The sequence below is a fragment of the Nothobranchius furzeri genome, chromosome 16 (genome assembly GCF_043380555.1).
Source record: "Nothobranchius furzeri strain GRZ-AD chromosome 16, NfurGRZ-RIMD1, whole genome shotgun sequence".
Classification (NCBI taxonomy): domain Eukaryota; kingdom Metazoa; phylum Chordata; class Actinopteri; order Cyprinodontiformes; family Nothobranchiidae; genus Nothobranchius; species Nothobranchius furzeri.
In genome coordinates, this window is record NC_091756.1 from 22,985,079 (window position 1) to 22,999,537 (window position 14,459).

Here is a 14,459-nt window from a genome sequence, read left to right on the forward strand (position 1 = left end):
TAAAAATTGCACCCACATTTTCTAAGTTAACACACATCTCTTAACAACGGTAGTTTTTGCATCTTTACTGTTCCCCTGCTTCAGCCCTCTCCCCACCCCCACCCCGCACAGCGGCCGCAAACTCTGGTGCGCCTGCAGCCTCTCAGAGTTCCTGCTGATCTAAACATTGAAAGAATAATTTCATTTTCTGTTCCTCACTTCTGATTATTTTCAGTGGTGGCTGTTTTTTGCAACCACCAGGTACAAAAATGAACTTGTTTTTATGTGACTATGTTTCTGTCCTGTCTCTGTTTATTATCTTCCTGAGTCTCCTCTCAATCCTAAAGAAAAACTGCTACCTGGGTTCATATATATTCACCTTTCAACTGCAGTTCAATAAGATCTACCGACCGCAAATATAGTGGAGTGCGCACCAGCCACACCGGTGTGATGAAGTCACCGGAGGACAAAACAGGTGATGCGCTCCGCTCCACAGCAGCGAAAAGCATCAGGCATAAACAAAAGACAGAAAACATAAAAGGAAATGAGCCAACATGAACGATCGCGTGTTAAATTTGTTTTTGAGGTGGCGACACTTTGATAATGTTACTGTGACCGTGGTCAGAACGCATCTGTCTGGAGCGCATCAACGATCAGAGCTCTGCGCCTCTCAGCTCAAAGTAATCCCCGGAGAGTCCACATGAATCATGTAATATAAGTATAACCAGGCTCCCCCTGGGTGTGTAAGCTGAGGGCTTCCAGGAGCTCCCTTTAGCTCACCCGTAATTCGGACCCTACGTATAGCACAACTTTGTCGCGTGAGTTGCTGGATCCTAGCAGACAGTTGCCGAAACGGTCTTTTCAAAATAAGATAGTTTCCGGATATTGTTCCGGCAAGATCCCGGCTCAAATTAAGCACTGCTGGTACCCTATACTCCCAGAGTACCCCCCACAGGGCGCCCTGAGGGATGCGGTCGAATGCCTTCTCCAAATCCACGATTTTCATAAAAATTCACAGATATTCCTATTTCGGTCCTACAGAATGTGGTGTCCATGGCGAAAAATGCACACTACACTGACATTCGCCAGTCAGACAGTAAATCTCACAAAAAGAAATGTGATTTAGGAGAACAGAAACATGGCAGAGGAGTGCAGAATATTTGTTCGTCCTCAAAAGTCAGGCCAAGACAATCCAACATGTCTGAAAGTTTCCATTTATGATATAAGCATTCCTGATGTGTAGACCAGACTGCTTTTGCACATGCACCATGCACAGTAGAAATGTCAGATAAGACTGCGATCTTAGAGCCATTTTAGTAACCGGGTACATCCTTCATATTTCTGGAAGAGGAAAACAGATCAAGAATATATTCATGCTGTGTTAACTGAGTTTACGTTTCAGTGAAACATGTCTAACTGGTGAGAAAAGATTACCAGTGGTGGTGTCGAGATCTTCCACGTAATTAAATGTTCCTCAGCTGTCTTCTTGTTCTCCAAAAACAAGCTGTCTTCCCTCTGTTCCTCTTGCTACATCCTTTGTTGATGTTTTCTGCACCACTTTGCACATGCTTTAATACCTCTTCACAGTTGTATACAATAACCTTGTTCACGTTATTGATGGTTTCCCAGCACACAGACAAAGCTGTAGAAACATAGACTCATCATGGTGTTCATCTGACCATGCACTGACCATGCTGTGGTCCTTGATGTATCAATATATCTGGAGTTTTGAGCTTTGCGAGTTGGGATTTGTGCATTGGAATCTCTTATATAGTACTTCCCCAGGTGACAGAGGACTATTTACACTAGACCGAACTCCATGAATCTATACCTTAAAGTCATAGAGACTCAGAAAAATTAACAATAAGATTTTAAGCAGCAATTAAACTCTGGTCATTATCAGTCATCTCAAGTCTGGATGGAAGTTAAAGCTCGCAGGTGTTACACAGCAGAGACATCACTATAAGGAACACTGCCTCTTGTGTAATCAGATGTACAAATATGTTTGCAGCTGTCCCACAGCAGCCATAGTGCTTGTTGCTAAGGTGTAATTGGTTATTTGTGCTTAACCAGATAAGGACTTTGTCTAAATGAGATTAAATTGCATTGTTTTCGCTTCTGTAGCAGAATCTGTCTCCAGTGGCCCTCCCTTATCTCAATTCACAGCAGAAACAGTAAGTCAGTGAATAAACCAAAGCAATCATTGACAAAATACACCTGGTGCAAGTAAATAGATAATATTTAGAAAGAAGATGAGACATTTTAAATACATAATATATACTTGAATATATAGAGAGAGTAGTCGTCATTCGCTGGATGTTATCTACCACAGTGTTTGTCGTTTTGTTTTACGTTGTCTGTTCAGAATCCATCATTCTCAAATGTACGAACGCCTTTCATGGTACTCTGAGAATGTGTTGCACTGAAAGCTAAACGTCAACTTCATTGGTTGCTTTCTCTTTTTAAATGTACTCACTCTGATTGTCCTTCTTATTTGAAAGCCTTGCTAGTTCCCGTACTCACTGAGCATCAAACTCGATCAAATGATCATCTGTCATTTGTTATTCCCCGGTTTAGAAAAGAAGTGGGGAGACATGCCTTTCGTGTGAAAGCTCCCTCTGACTGAAATAAGTTACCTTCAATCTTGTGGTCCATTTCTTCAAGTGTCAATTTAGAAATAGTCTACGAGCATTTATTGCCTATTTGTGATTGTTTTGCTGTTGCCGCCTAATTTGGACACGTCTGCATGTGTATATTAGGTCTGCTTATATTATTATGCATTCTAAAGATGACCTAGCTATTGTTTTTGTGAGCCAGCTTAGCAGGACTTTTTTTGTTTGTGTGTGTGTGTGTGTGTGTGTGTGTGTGTGTGTGTGTGTGTGTGTGTATTGTTTGATTTAGTGATTGTGTTGTGATGATGTAAATGACTCTGTTGTCTTATCTGCTATTTTGTCGTATGAACTGAGGACCCGCTCGAAAATGAGATGACACATCTCAAGCGGTTTCTATCCTCATAAAATATAAGTTCAATAAATAAATAAATAATATATATATATACTGAAGATTTTTAAAACATGTTGGTCTTTTTTAGGATTAAAAGGGAGGAAAATAATAACTATGTTATATGTTAAAGTTATAAATTAGTATGATTAAAATGGCCCAAATTGCTTTGATATGTAAAATTAATTCCAAAGGTATTAATAAAGTGACATTAAGACAGATGTGGTGTGGTGATCCAAACAGTTCTGTTGTAGGATATAACTCAGACCTCCTGCTCTCCTCATTCTCACAGACATTTTCCTAAAAAGCTGTGTTATGTTTTTTACACCTCATAGTTTCTCAGTCAACTTCTCTGTTGTGTATTCTCTCCATTGTGATAATAGGTGTATTATAGGGAGCAGGTGTCTCATGGTATAACCATCCCTGTGTCACTGAAGGAAATTCAGATGAGCCACAGAGCTGTGTGTGTAAACGGGACGGTAGTTGAAACTCCCGATGACTTTATTTGCCAAATGCAGGAAAAACCAAAGTGTCTGACGGCTGCAGAACCAGAGATGGCAGGTTGACGCCTGCGCCGTCTCTAGAAGCGTGAGCCTGCAGCAGCAGCAGACGTAAATCGGCGGTCTCCAGCTCTGCAACTGTACCTGCGAATCAGCCTGGCCTAAAACGTTTATGATTGGTCAGTCCTCGTGCACATGTGCAGATTATCATTCTCTTTTCTTACTCCCGGAAGAACGGTTCAGAGTGCATATGGTTTCTTTGTTGCTAATCTGTAGGGAATATCTACAAGAAAGTTCTACAGAAAGTAGCAACGGGTCCTGAGAAATGTCGCTAGGTTTGTCGCTAGGCGCTTTTTTGGAAAACAAAGTTGTTGACGGGGGTCAAAGTCGTTAGGAACAGCGACAAAGTCGCTGAGTTGGCAACACTGCCATCAAGAAATGTGTCCTCATCTACTAAAGATAAATAATTTTCATACACAGTTTGAAACATCTAATAAAAATCAAGTTTGTGCCTCAATTCTCAGGTGGGTTACTAAGAGAAAGGCTATATGTATATATATATATATATATATATATATATATATATATATATATATATATATATGTATATGTATATATACATATATATATGTATATATACATATATATATATATATATATATATATATATATATATATATATATATATATATATATATGTATATGTATATATACATATATATATATATATATATGTATATATACATATATATATATATATATATATATATATACATATATATATATATATATATATATATATATACATATATATATATATATATATATATACATATACATATATATATATATATATATATATATATATATATATATATATATATATATATATATATATATATATCACGTGATAGGCTTTTGTTACAGCTGGTGTACAGGTGCGCTGATTAAATTGAATTATCTTTGGCAACAATATAACAAAAAGCTAACTATAATGCGTTTGTGTGCCTTAAAAATATAAAGGACTTGTCCATTTTAATGTCATTTATACTAAATGATAATTAGCTCAGTTTCAGGGATTTTGCATTTAAAAAGGAACTTGGAAGTGGTTCGATATGGTTAGCAGAGAGCCAATCACTCTATGTAAGTTTTCATGCCTGTCGTTGTTGTAGCAGTGAGAAAAGCATGTGGCGGTGTTAATTTGGGATAATTAGTTGTTCACAGAAAGATGGGACAGTGTGAAGCAAATGCACCTGGCTGTTAGATGTGTTTTGAACACTTTCAAAGCAGTAATGGCAAGGTGTAAACATCCTGTTTAGAAAAGATTTGCTAACTCTCTTGAGAAACTGACTTATTTTCTTCAGTATCGCAGGCTGAAGCCTGTCTCTTGTTTTTCACCCTGATTGAAAAAATTGTTTTTTCATTTTTGCTTCACATTATTCCTTTTTGTCCTCTTGGTTACATCTGGGTAATCAGTTAAGTATAAATTATAGAACTGAGTGGACACATAACAGAAAACTTATAGGATTCACAAAAGACCATTAGTTGTCATGTGTTATGAATGACTCACAGAGACTAAACCAAATCTTAATGAAACATCTGTCAAACTGGCTGCTAGTAGCCAAAGTCGTGGTAGCCATCTTGAATTGGACTGACTCCAAATGTTAACCATTTGTAGACGTGCACACAATTACATTCTGATGTTTTCATTTGTCCAAGTGATGTTCTACTACTAAGAAGATTTTTTTAAAAAGCTATCCAGCCATCTTTAATGCAAAACGAATGATTAACTTGACCTTGAGCCAAACTGGCTACATCCTACCACACAGAAATATTAAAAGATGAAGGTAATAAAGTCAGAACAATGCTTTTAACTCTAAAAGAAGCCATTGATACATCAAAGACCAAGACGTTGCTACATGAACTTAAAACATTCCAGTTTAAGTTGGTTGAGTATTTCTGTTATTATTTTACTTTAAATTAAACCTATAAGTAACTCTGAACGCTATTTGTTCAAATGATCCTAAACTACAAATAATGCACTCCGACATTTCTGTCAAAACTGTAAGTGGCCTGTTTGTATAAAGCACCTCTAGCACCTCCAAGGTGCTTTACAACACAACAACTCTGGTGGTGATGAGCTACAATGTAGCCACAGCTGCCCTGGAGTTCACTGACAGAGGTGAGGCTGCTGTGCACAGGCGTCGCCGTCAGACAGCCACCACCAGCAGGCAAGGAGGATGAAAGGTGAACAGCTGACTGAGACTCACTAAAGTGTGTACCGGAGACCCTTGGGTTACGGTGCAGCCTCTTAGCTCCTCTGGCACTGCAGCCCCCTCAATATATTAATGAGTTTCTTCTGACTGACAGCTTCTCCATCACTCATTACTCTGCTCACGTTTTTCAACTGAAATGCAAAGTTTGTACACGTGTGTGTGTGTGTGTGTATGTGTGTGTGTGGTAGTGCATGCATGTTTAGCTGAGCCACTCAGGAGTAGACCGGAGGTGTTCCAAAACCGATGATTAGTGAGGAAGTGCAGCCACGGATGGGATTATTTGGCCCAGAGTCAGTGGGAAATGCAGAGCCTGCAGCGGCGAGCTCAGATTGCTTCTGATTGCAAACCCGCCCTTCCTCGTCATCATAATGTGTGTTTGCTGTTTATTCTTCTGCTCCTTCAACACACGCATACGATCTGTGGGAATCATTAACAGCAAACTGAAAGACATCAAGGGCTTTGTTACTTATAGTTTATCATTCTGGTGGGCTTGACTTCCTGTGAATTAGTTTGACTTTCTTAAACCCAGCCATTTATTTAACTGATGTAGAGAGGAGGAGGGAGGAGACACAAGCTGTCAGGATTTAGAATAAGCCTTAAAACTGTAGGAGTGTCCTTTCTGTGAACGGCTTTAAAACAGGCAAACCGAGCGGCTTCACGAAGCAGCCAAAACTTCTAACCGACCGCACCGTGGCAATCTACAGCAGCTAGGGAAACAGAACCATCACGTGTTTGTCTTTGAGTTTCAGATTCAGCTTTGGTCCTGTCTACCCTCATATTTTTAAACAATCATTTTATTTTCTTCCCTGTTTGTGAAAATATCTTCATCCACAGACAGAAAAGCTGTAAGTCTCCACCTGAGTTTGTAAAATCTGCTTTTCTTCCCAAAACTCAGTTTGTGCGTGGGCAGGAAGTGTAAACGGAGGGAAACAAATAAACTGTTTATAGCAACATCTGAAGTAGTTATGGCAGCTGCTGGGTGTCAAGAAACATAACAAAAATTTAAGATTGCATCTTAATCACAGTGACTTCAAAACATTCAACAGTCAGAATAAGAAAGAGGTGTTTTTAAAATGTCAACAAATAATAAATAGTATACTTCTATTGCTAAGCCAAAATGTGGTCCAAATGTCAATCGGGGGTCAACACGTATGAACTGTTAACATAATAATATTATTTACTCCATAATAGATGACTAAACCAGCCCTGGCACAAAGACACTTTATCTATGATGCTGTGAACTAACAAACTACAGTTATTTAATACCTAATAATAGGTTCCTTCACCAGAACTTTATAGTGGTGCTGAACACACAGCTGTAAATAACTTCTCAACATTCCCAGTGGTTTACGCCAAAGTTTCATTTCCCTGCAGACTTTTATTGTGAAGGATTAAAAGAAGATGAGTAAAGAGGTTTGGTGCTGGGAGACGAAGATTCAACGTTTTCAACAATCAGGCTTTCAGAAGCAACTCCCTAAAGCCGGGCGTACACTGTGCGACTTTTTCACTCGCAGCGTTCAGCTTCAGCTCAAACTGTACGACTTCCTCGCAGGGCAGATCTCACGAGTCATGTGCTCACACTGTATGACCCAGTTCTTGGATGCGACCTGACTGCTCACACTTTACGTCTTTTAGCAACACGTCGGACCTAAAAATATGCTAAAAATAACAGTTTTTACACAACACGTCAGGCTTTTTTGTCTTGTTTTGCCTGTTGTCCTTCGAGAGTGCTGCAGGAGGACACACAGGGATTTATGGGGGTTGGATGAGGAAAACGAAATAAAGAAAGTAAATCTGTGTTTTGTGATCAGTTTAATTTGACATGAACACGACAAACACGCTTTCTTGACAATGCTTGTCACTGTGTGTAAAAAACCGTGTAGAAATAAAAACGAACAACGTGTGTTATTAGGGAAATAGCGGGCGATGGGTGTTGGTGCATGATTGCGCATGCGCCGTGAGCGGTTCTGGTACTTTTTGGGTCTCAGCCGCTCGCTGCACCCCTTCAACCCTCACGAGAAACGAGCAAAATATCAAACACTCCAGAAGTCCGTACGAGCTCACGATTGCTGATCGGTAGCTGGTCACGTGGTGTTAATCGCCTCTCGTAACCCCCTGTACACTACACGACGCTCAGCGCAAAACTCGCCCCGATCTTGTGGATTCTCGCACGAGTGGAAAATCGGCTCATAAAAGTAAAGATTTGCACAGTGTACGCCCGGTGTCGGTACAGGGTCTGCTCGGGGTCCTTCGACTACCGATGACGTGAAAATAGTTGATTGGCTGAACATGAAGCTTACGGAAGTTACGTTATCACGTCATGATTTTGATTGGTCAGAACAAATTTGCAGTCGTAGTCTTAGCGGTTGTAGTTTTGTAGTCCAAAAATCAACAGTTTTTGGAGAAAATATGTTTGAATTTCTAAAGGAAATGTAAAATATAAACAAATGATAAACGGTGACCCTCAAAAGCTCTTGATGTTGATGAAATGGGGCAAAATAAAATATAAGAACTTTATTGAAAGACACCAAGCAATATTTAGAGTCAAAGAATGTATTTAGATAAGAACTAAGGAAACATACAGGCGAACTCCACATTAATACAAACACATGTGGCTTCACATATAAGAACTGTTCTATTGTTTGTCAGTCCGATGTTGGTTTTATGCAGTTTCACATTCCTTACCAAACAAAGATAATATGGTGTTTTATTAACAAATTACAATTATAAAGAAAACATTCAGGTGTTCACAAACAAGAATTTATTAACAAAACTGCTGATGTCATTCCAAAATGTGTGTGTGAAAGCCGAGTAGATTTGCTGTCATGTGACGACATCGGCAGTCGAAGGACCCCGAGCCGATCCTGCACCCGAGCAGATCCTGTACTGACACCGGGTTAACTGTGATGCTGCCATTCCTCTAAAACCATTTCTGTGCAGAAGAGGAGGATTCACAGCTGGGGATGAAATTACACTCCCAACAGCAACTGGAGAGGCTGATGAGTGAATTCCAGCAAGCTTCCTGCTCACCGACAGCAACGTGCAGAAAACCACAGATCCTATGAGACAAACGGGATCTATTGGAATGAAATCCACAGCGATTCATTTCTAAAGGGTTCGTACCAAATCTCAGTGGAAAGCATTTCCTACGAAGTGTTCATCAGCTTTAATACAATCACTGAGCCACAGACACAGTGGCTCTAATGCATCCCATAAGCTATAGAAAACAGGTTCTGATATTTTCTGGTTTGCTGCTCTCGTCTCCATAATGGGTTGAAGTGTGTTCTGATGTTTGCATTCATGAAACAAGCAGGCATTCATGTGACAAAGCCTGAAGTTGATGCTTTGTTAAAATTTTCATCAAAGCATGAAGCGTAAACTCTGTAGTAACCCAACACATGGAAGCATGCTTTTTAACAAGGATGGTCCATCATCAACATACAGACTAGCCACGATCCATCGTAGCCTAAGCAGGTCTACCATTGGTCAGGTCAGTCCTGCCAATCACAGGTTTATGTTTGTTGGATGGGTTTAGCACCAGAGCTGTAATGGAGAAAAACTACAAAGATGGCGTCAGCTCAGGAATGGGGTTCATGTCATGTTGAGGGTGTGGATGACCATGCGTGGTGGAGCAGATCAGGAGGCAGGAATGCAGGCACGGATGAAATAAAAGTAGTTTTAATGGCAGAGCGGGAACGACAGAACAAAACAAAGCTGACAACAAACAATGATCCGACAAAGACTCAAACAAGACGGGAGGTATAAATACACAGGGGAAAATCAGGAACACATGGGCAGGTTAACAAGGGGCAGGTGAGACAAATAAAAACTAATCAAGGGCAGGGGAGAGACACAGTCAGGGAGGCAGGAGCAGATTGTGACAGTACCTCCCCCTTAAGGGGCCGATACCAGATGCCCACAAAAGCCACATAACACTGGAGACTCGGGACACTTGCACTTGGGAACCAGAACACTTGAGACGTCGACTCTGGAACTTGAACACTCAGACTTGGAACTGGAACACTCGGACTTGGAACACTGGAACTCAACAGCAGCAGGCGCGGGACACTGGAACTCGACAGCAGGACACTGGACCTCGATAGCAGCAGGTGCGGGACACTGGAACTTGACAGCAGGACACTGGGAAACACTCGGAACTGGAACACTCGGGAACTTGGAAACAGGAACTCGGGAACTTGGACTCTGGAACTCGACAGCAGCAGGCGCGGGACACTGGAACTCGACAGCAGGACACTGGACCTCGATAGCAGCAGGTGCGGGACACTGGAACTTGACAGCAGGACACTGGGAAACACTCGTAACTGGAACACTCGGGAACTTGGAAACAGGAACTCGGGAACTTGGACTCTGGAACTCGACAGCAGCAGGCGCGGGACACTGGATCTCGACAGCAGGACACTGGACCTCGACAGCAGCAGGCGCGGGACACTGGAACTCGACAGGACACTGGGGAACAGGAACACTCAGAAACTGGAACACTTGGACTCGAACTGGAACACTTGGACTCAAACTCGGGAACTGGAACTGCAGCAGCTGGCGTGGGGCCCTGTAGGGACTGCAGCAGCAGGCGTGGGACCCTGTAGAGACTGCAGCAGCAGGCGTGGGACCCTGTAAAGACTGCAGCAGCAGGCGTGGGATCCTGAAGAGGCTGCAGCAGCAGGTGTGGGATCCTGAAGAGGCAGCAGCAGCAGGCGTGGGACCCTGAAGAGGCTGCAGTGGTGGAACTCTGAAGAGGCTGCAGCATGGAGGACCTGCAGGCATAGGTCCCGCAGGCGTGGACCAGGAAGAGGATGAACTGCTGGAGCGACGCGAGGTAACCCAGCTCGGCGGCAGGTACTCGACAAACGGTCAGAGCAGGTGCACATCACGATTTGCTGGGTCACAGGCAGAGGCTTGGGTGCAGGGAAGCAGAAGAAGAGCGGGGAGACCGGCCCTACCACCCCGGAAAATGTTGGCGTGCATAGGGGGTGTAACTCCATCCAAGCTCCAGGATCTGCGGCTTCCATGGGAAAAAACAGGACGGGGCCGAAAGCAGGAGAGGAGAATGGGTTCGACCACCCCGGGAACAAATAGGATGCGCCGAAAACCCCTCAATGGGTCCGACCACCCCGGAAACAGGTAGGATGCGCCGAAACCCCTTGAGTCGGAATCTCCCTCCGCTAAATAGAGAAAAAGCAAAAAAGTAATCCTCCAGGCAGATGTTTAGAGCTCACCACAGGCCCAGGTTGGTCGGATCATTCTGTCACGTTGAGGGTGTGGTTACCCTCGGGCCATGTGTGGTGGAGCAGATCAGGAGGCAGGAGTGCAGGCACGGATGAAATAAAAGTAGTTTTATAGTTTCTGTTTATGTTTATTCATTTAGCAAGCGCTTTTATCCAAAGCAACTTACAAGTGATAATCGGCATGTTGCCCTTGAGGCTAACAACAACAATAACGACAACTAATCATGGAGAGGAGGGAACAAAGGAGTGGACGGTAGGGGGGGTGAGGGGGAGTCAGAGTCTTCAGGAATTTCGTGAAAATCTAAAAGGAAGCCGCTGTTCTGGTAGTGCTTGGTAGGTCATTCCACATTTGTGGAACGATGCACGAGAAGAGTCTGGATTGTCCTGAGCGTGGTGTAGGCACTGCTAGCCGACGATCCTGTGATGACCGGAGTGGCCGGGCCGAGACGTAAGCCTTTGCAAGAGGGTTCAGATAGATGGGAGCCGTACCATCTCGGACTTTGTATGCTAGTGTTAGCAATTTGAATTTGATGCGTGCTGCTAGCGGTAGCCAGTGGAGCTCAATGAACAGGGGGGTGACGTGTGCTCTTTTTGGCTGATTGAAGAGTTTGTGATCTTTAGCAGGTCTTTTAAGCAGTTGTACTAGACATAGCAATGGTAACAGCTGCTGAGCAAATTAGTCAGCTTTCTAAAACAAACCTTCATTAACATGCAGTTGGAAGTTCAAACAACTCAACTACAATAGAAAAAATACACATTTTTTCTCTATTTACACTCAAATTCATACATTATGAGTATGCTTGTTCCCTCTGACAGAATTGATGTCTGAACTTGTTTTCTCAGTACAAAACACTCTTTGGCAACAAGTGAAAATGTAATGAAACAGGTTGTCTTCACCGTCAAGCTGAACCATAATTCTTTATAGTCACCATTTTGAAAACTCCGGATAATCCTTCAACACACTCAGAGAGATCCATCATCTTGTTTCTGGTGGGAAGTTGTGTGTGAACTGCTTCAAACATCGGGGGATTTGCTGTTATTTGGTGAAAACATTTGATGGCAGGCGGGAGGCAGACTGCAACAGCGTCCTGGAACAGGCTGCACTCCATCTCTGCAGCAGCCCACGGCACCTTCTTAACCTGCTGGATCACTGTAGAAACTAATGAGCTGAGCTGGATGAGACGTGTCAGCTTGTCTGTTGCTGCACATCATGGTTCTGATTGGATCAGTGAGCAACAACCACACATAGAAAATAATATTTTCTAGACATCAGCTGCTTCCCTCTTTCATCATCAACATAGCTCCCAGCATATATTTATCTTAGATTTGAAGTTCAAAGCAGGAATATGTGAGAAACCCCCACTTGTTTTCTTCAAAGACTGCATGTACTGTTCATTGGTCTGTGGGGATCCTCTCTGGAGTGCCAGCTGGGTAAGGACAGCTTTTATGTCATCAATGAGAACGCTCTTCATGAATTAGAGGACTCTTCCTCGCTCCCCTGAGACCTTCTGATTCTGAGCTCTCGGGCCTCATGCTGAGACAAGAAGAAGAAAAGATTGTTTCTATAGCACGTCTCAAGATAAAAATCACAAGGCGCTTCACAAAAACAAAAATTGTCAAAGTATAATTTTTTAAAGGATTAAAAATATATTTAAAATGAGCAAAAAATTGACAATTGTGATTAAAAATGTAAAGAAAGAGAGAGAGAGTGAATAGGAAATAGGGGAAATCAGTGGATCCTGAAGAAGGTGGAATAGGTGAGGAGAGCAGAATAAGGAGAGGGTAATGAAGGTCACACAAAAGCCAGCTTGAACAAGTGAGTCTTCAGCTGCTTTTTAAAGGAGACCACTGAGTCCACTGATCTCAGGCTCAGGGGGAGAGAGTTCCAGAGTCTGGAGGCCACAGCAGCAGATGATCTGTCACCTTTGGTCTTTAGCCTGGTGCTGCACAACCAGTAGGCTTTGATCACTGGACCTCAGGGACCTGCTGGGGGTGTAGGGACTAAGAAGATCACCAATGTAAGATGGTGCTTGTCCATGTAAGGCCCTATAGACCAGAACCAGGATCTTGAAATGAACCCTGGAGTTGACTGGCAGCCAGTGAAGCTGGAGGAGAAGCGGGGTGATGTGGGTGTGTTTGGAGGACTTGGTCAGAAGCCGAGCACAGGCGTTCTGAACCACCTGTAGATGGTTCAGGGAGGTTCTGCTCAGACACGTGAAAAGAGAGTTACAGTAGTCTAAGCGTGAGGAGATGAAGGTGTGGAGAACTGTCTCAAGTTCAGAGCGGGACAGAATGGGACTCAGCTTAGCAACGTTCCTGAGATGGAAGAAGGAAGAGCGAGAACAGAGAATCCAGGGTGAGAGCTGGGTCAAAGGTCACACCAAGATTCCTGACGGAAGGTTTGGTGTGGGAAGCAAGCTGACCAAGAGAGTCTGACTTTGGGAACCAGCTTGTCTGGGGCACAGATGAGGATCTCAGTCTTATCTTCATTCAGCTGAAGAAAGCTCCCAGCCATCCAGGTTGTGATAGAGTCTAAGCAGGTGTGTAACATCTGCAGCTTAAGACATCTCATGGGGCTTAAAGGAGATGTACAGTTGGATGTCATCTGCATAAAGATGGTAGAAGATTCCTTTTAAAGAGCTCAGGATGTGCTGAAGAGAAAGTAGATAGAGGAGGAAGAGCGCAGGCCCCAGCACAGAACCTTATGGGACACCATGGGTAAGGGAGGTGGTGGAGGACCTAAACTTGGAAACGGCCACAGAAAAGAAGCGCTCAGAAAGATAAGAGGAGAACCACTCCAGAGCAGTTCCTGATAGGCCTACAGAAAGAGAACGATAATCTGCACGTGTGCATGAGGACTGACCAATCATAAACTGATTTTGGCCGGGCCGAAGACAAAGGTACAGCTGCAGAGCTGGAGACCACCCATGTACGTCTGCTGCTGCTGCAGGCTCACGCTTCTACTAGAGACGGCGCAGGCGTCAACCTGCCATCTCTGGTTCTGCAGCCGTCAGACACTTTGGTTTTTCCTGCATTTGGCAAATAAAGTCAACGGGAGTTTCAACACGCAGCTCTGTGGCTCATCTGAATTTCCTTCAGAGACACAGGGATGGTTATACAATGAGACACCCGCTCCCTTTTACTCGGTGCGCCGTTATTACCACGATGGAGAGAATACACAACAGAGAAATTGAGAAACTATGAGGTGTAAAAAAACTGCTTTTTAGGAAAATGTCTGTGAGAATGAGAGCAGGTCTGAGGTATATCCTACAACAGAACTGTTTGGATCACCACACCGTATCTGTCTTAATGTCACTTTGTTGATACTTTTGGAATTTATTGTACATATCAAAGCACTTTTGGGCCATTTTAATCATAGTAATTAATAACTTTAACATATAAAATAGATTTTATTTTCCTCCCTTTTAGTCCTATATATACACACACATTATATATATTTA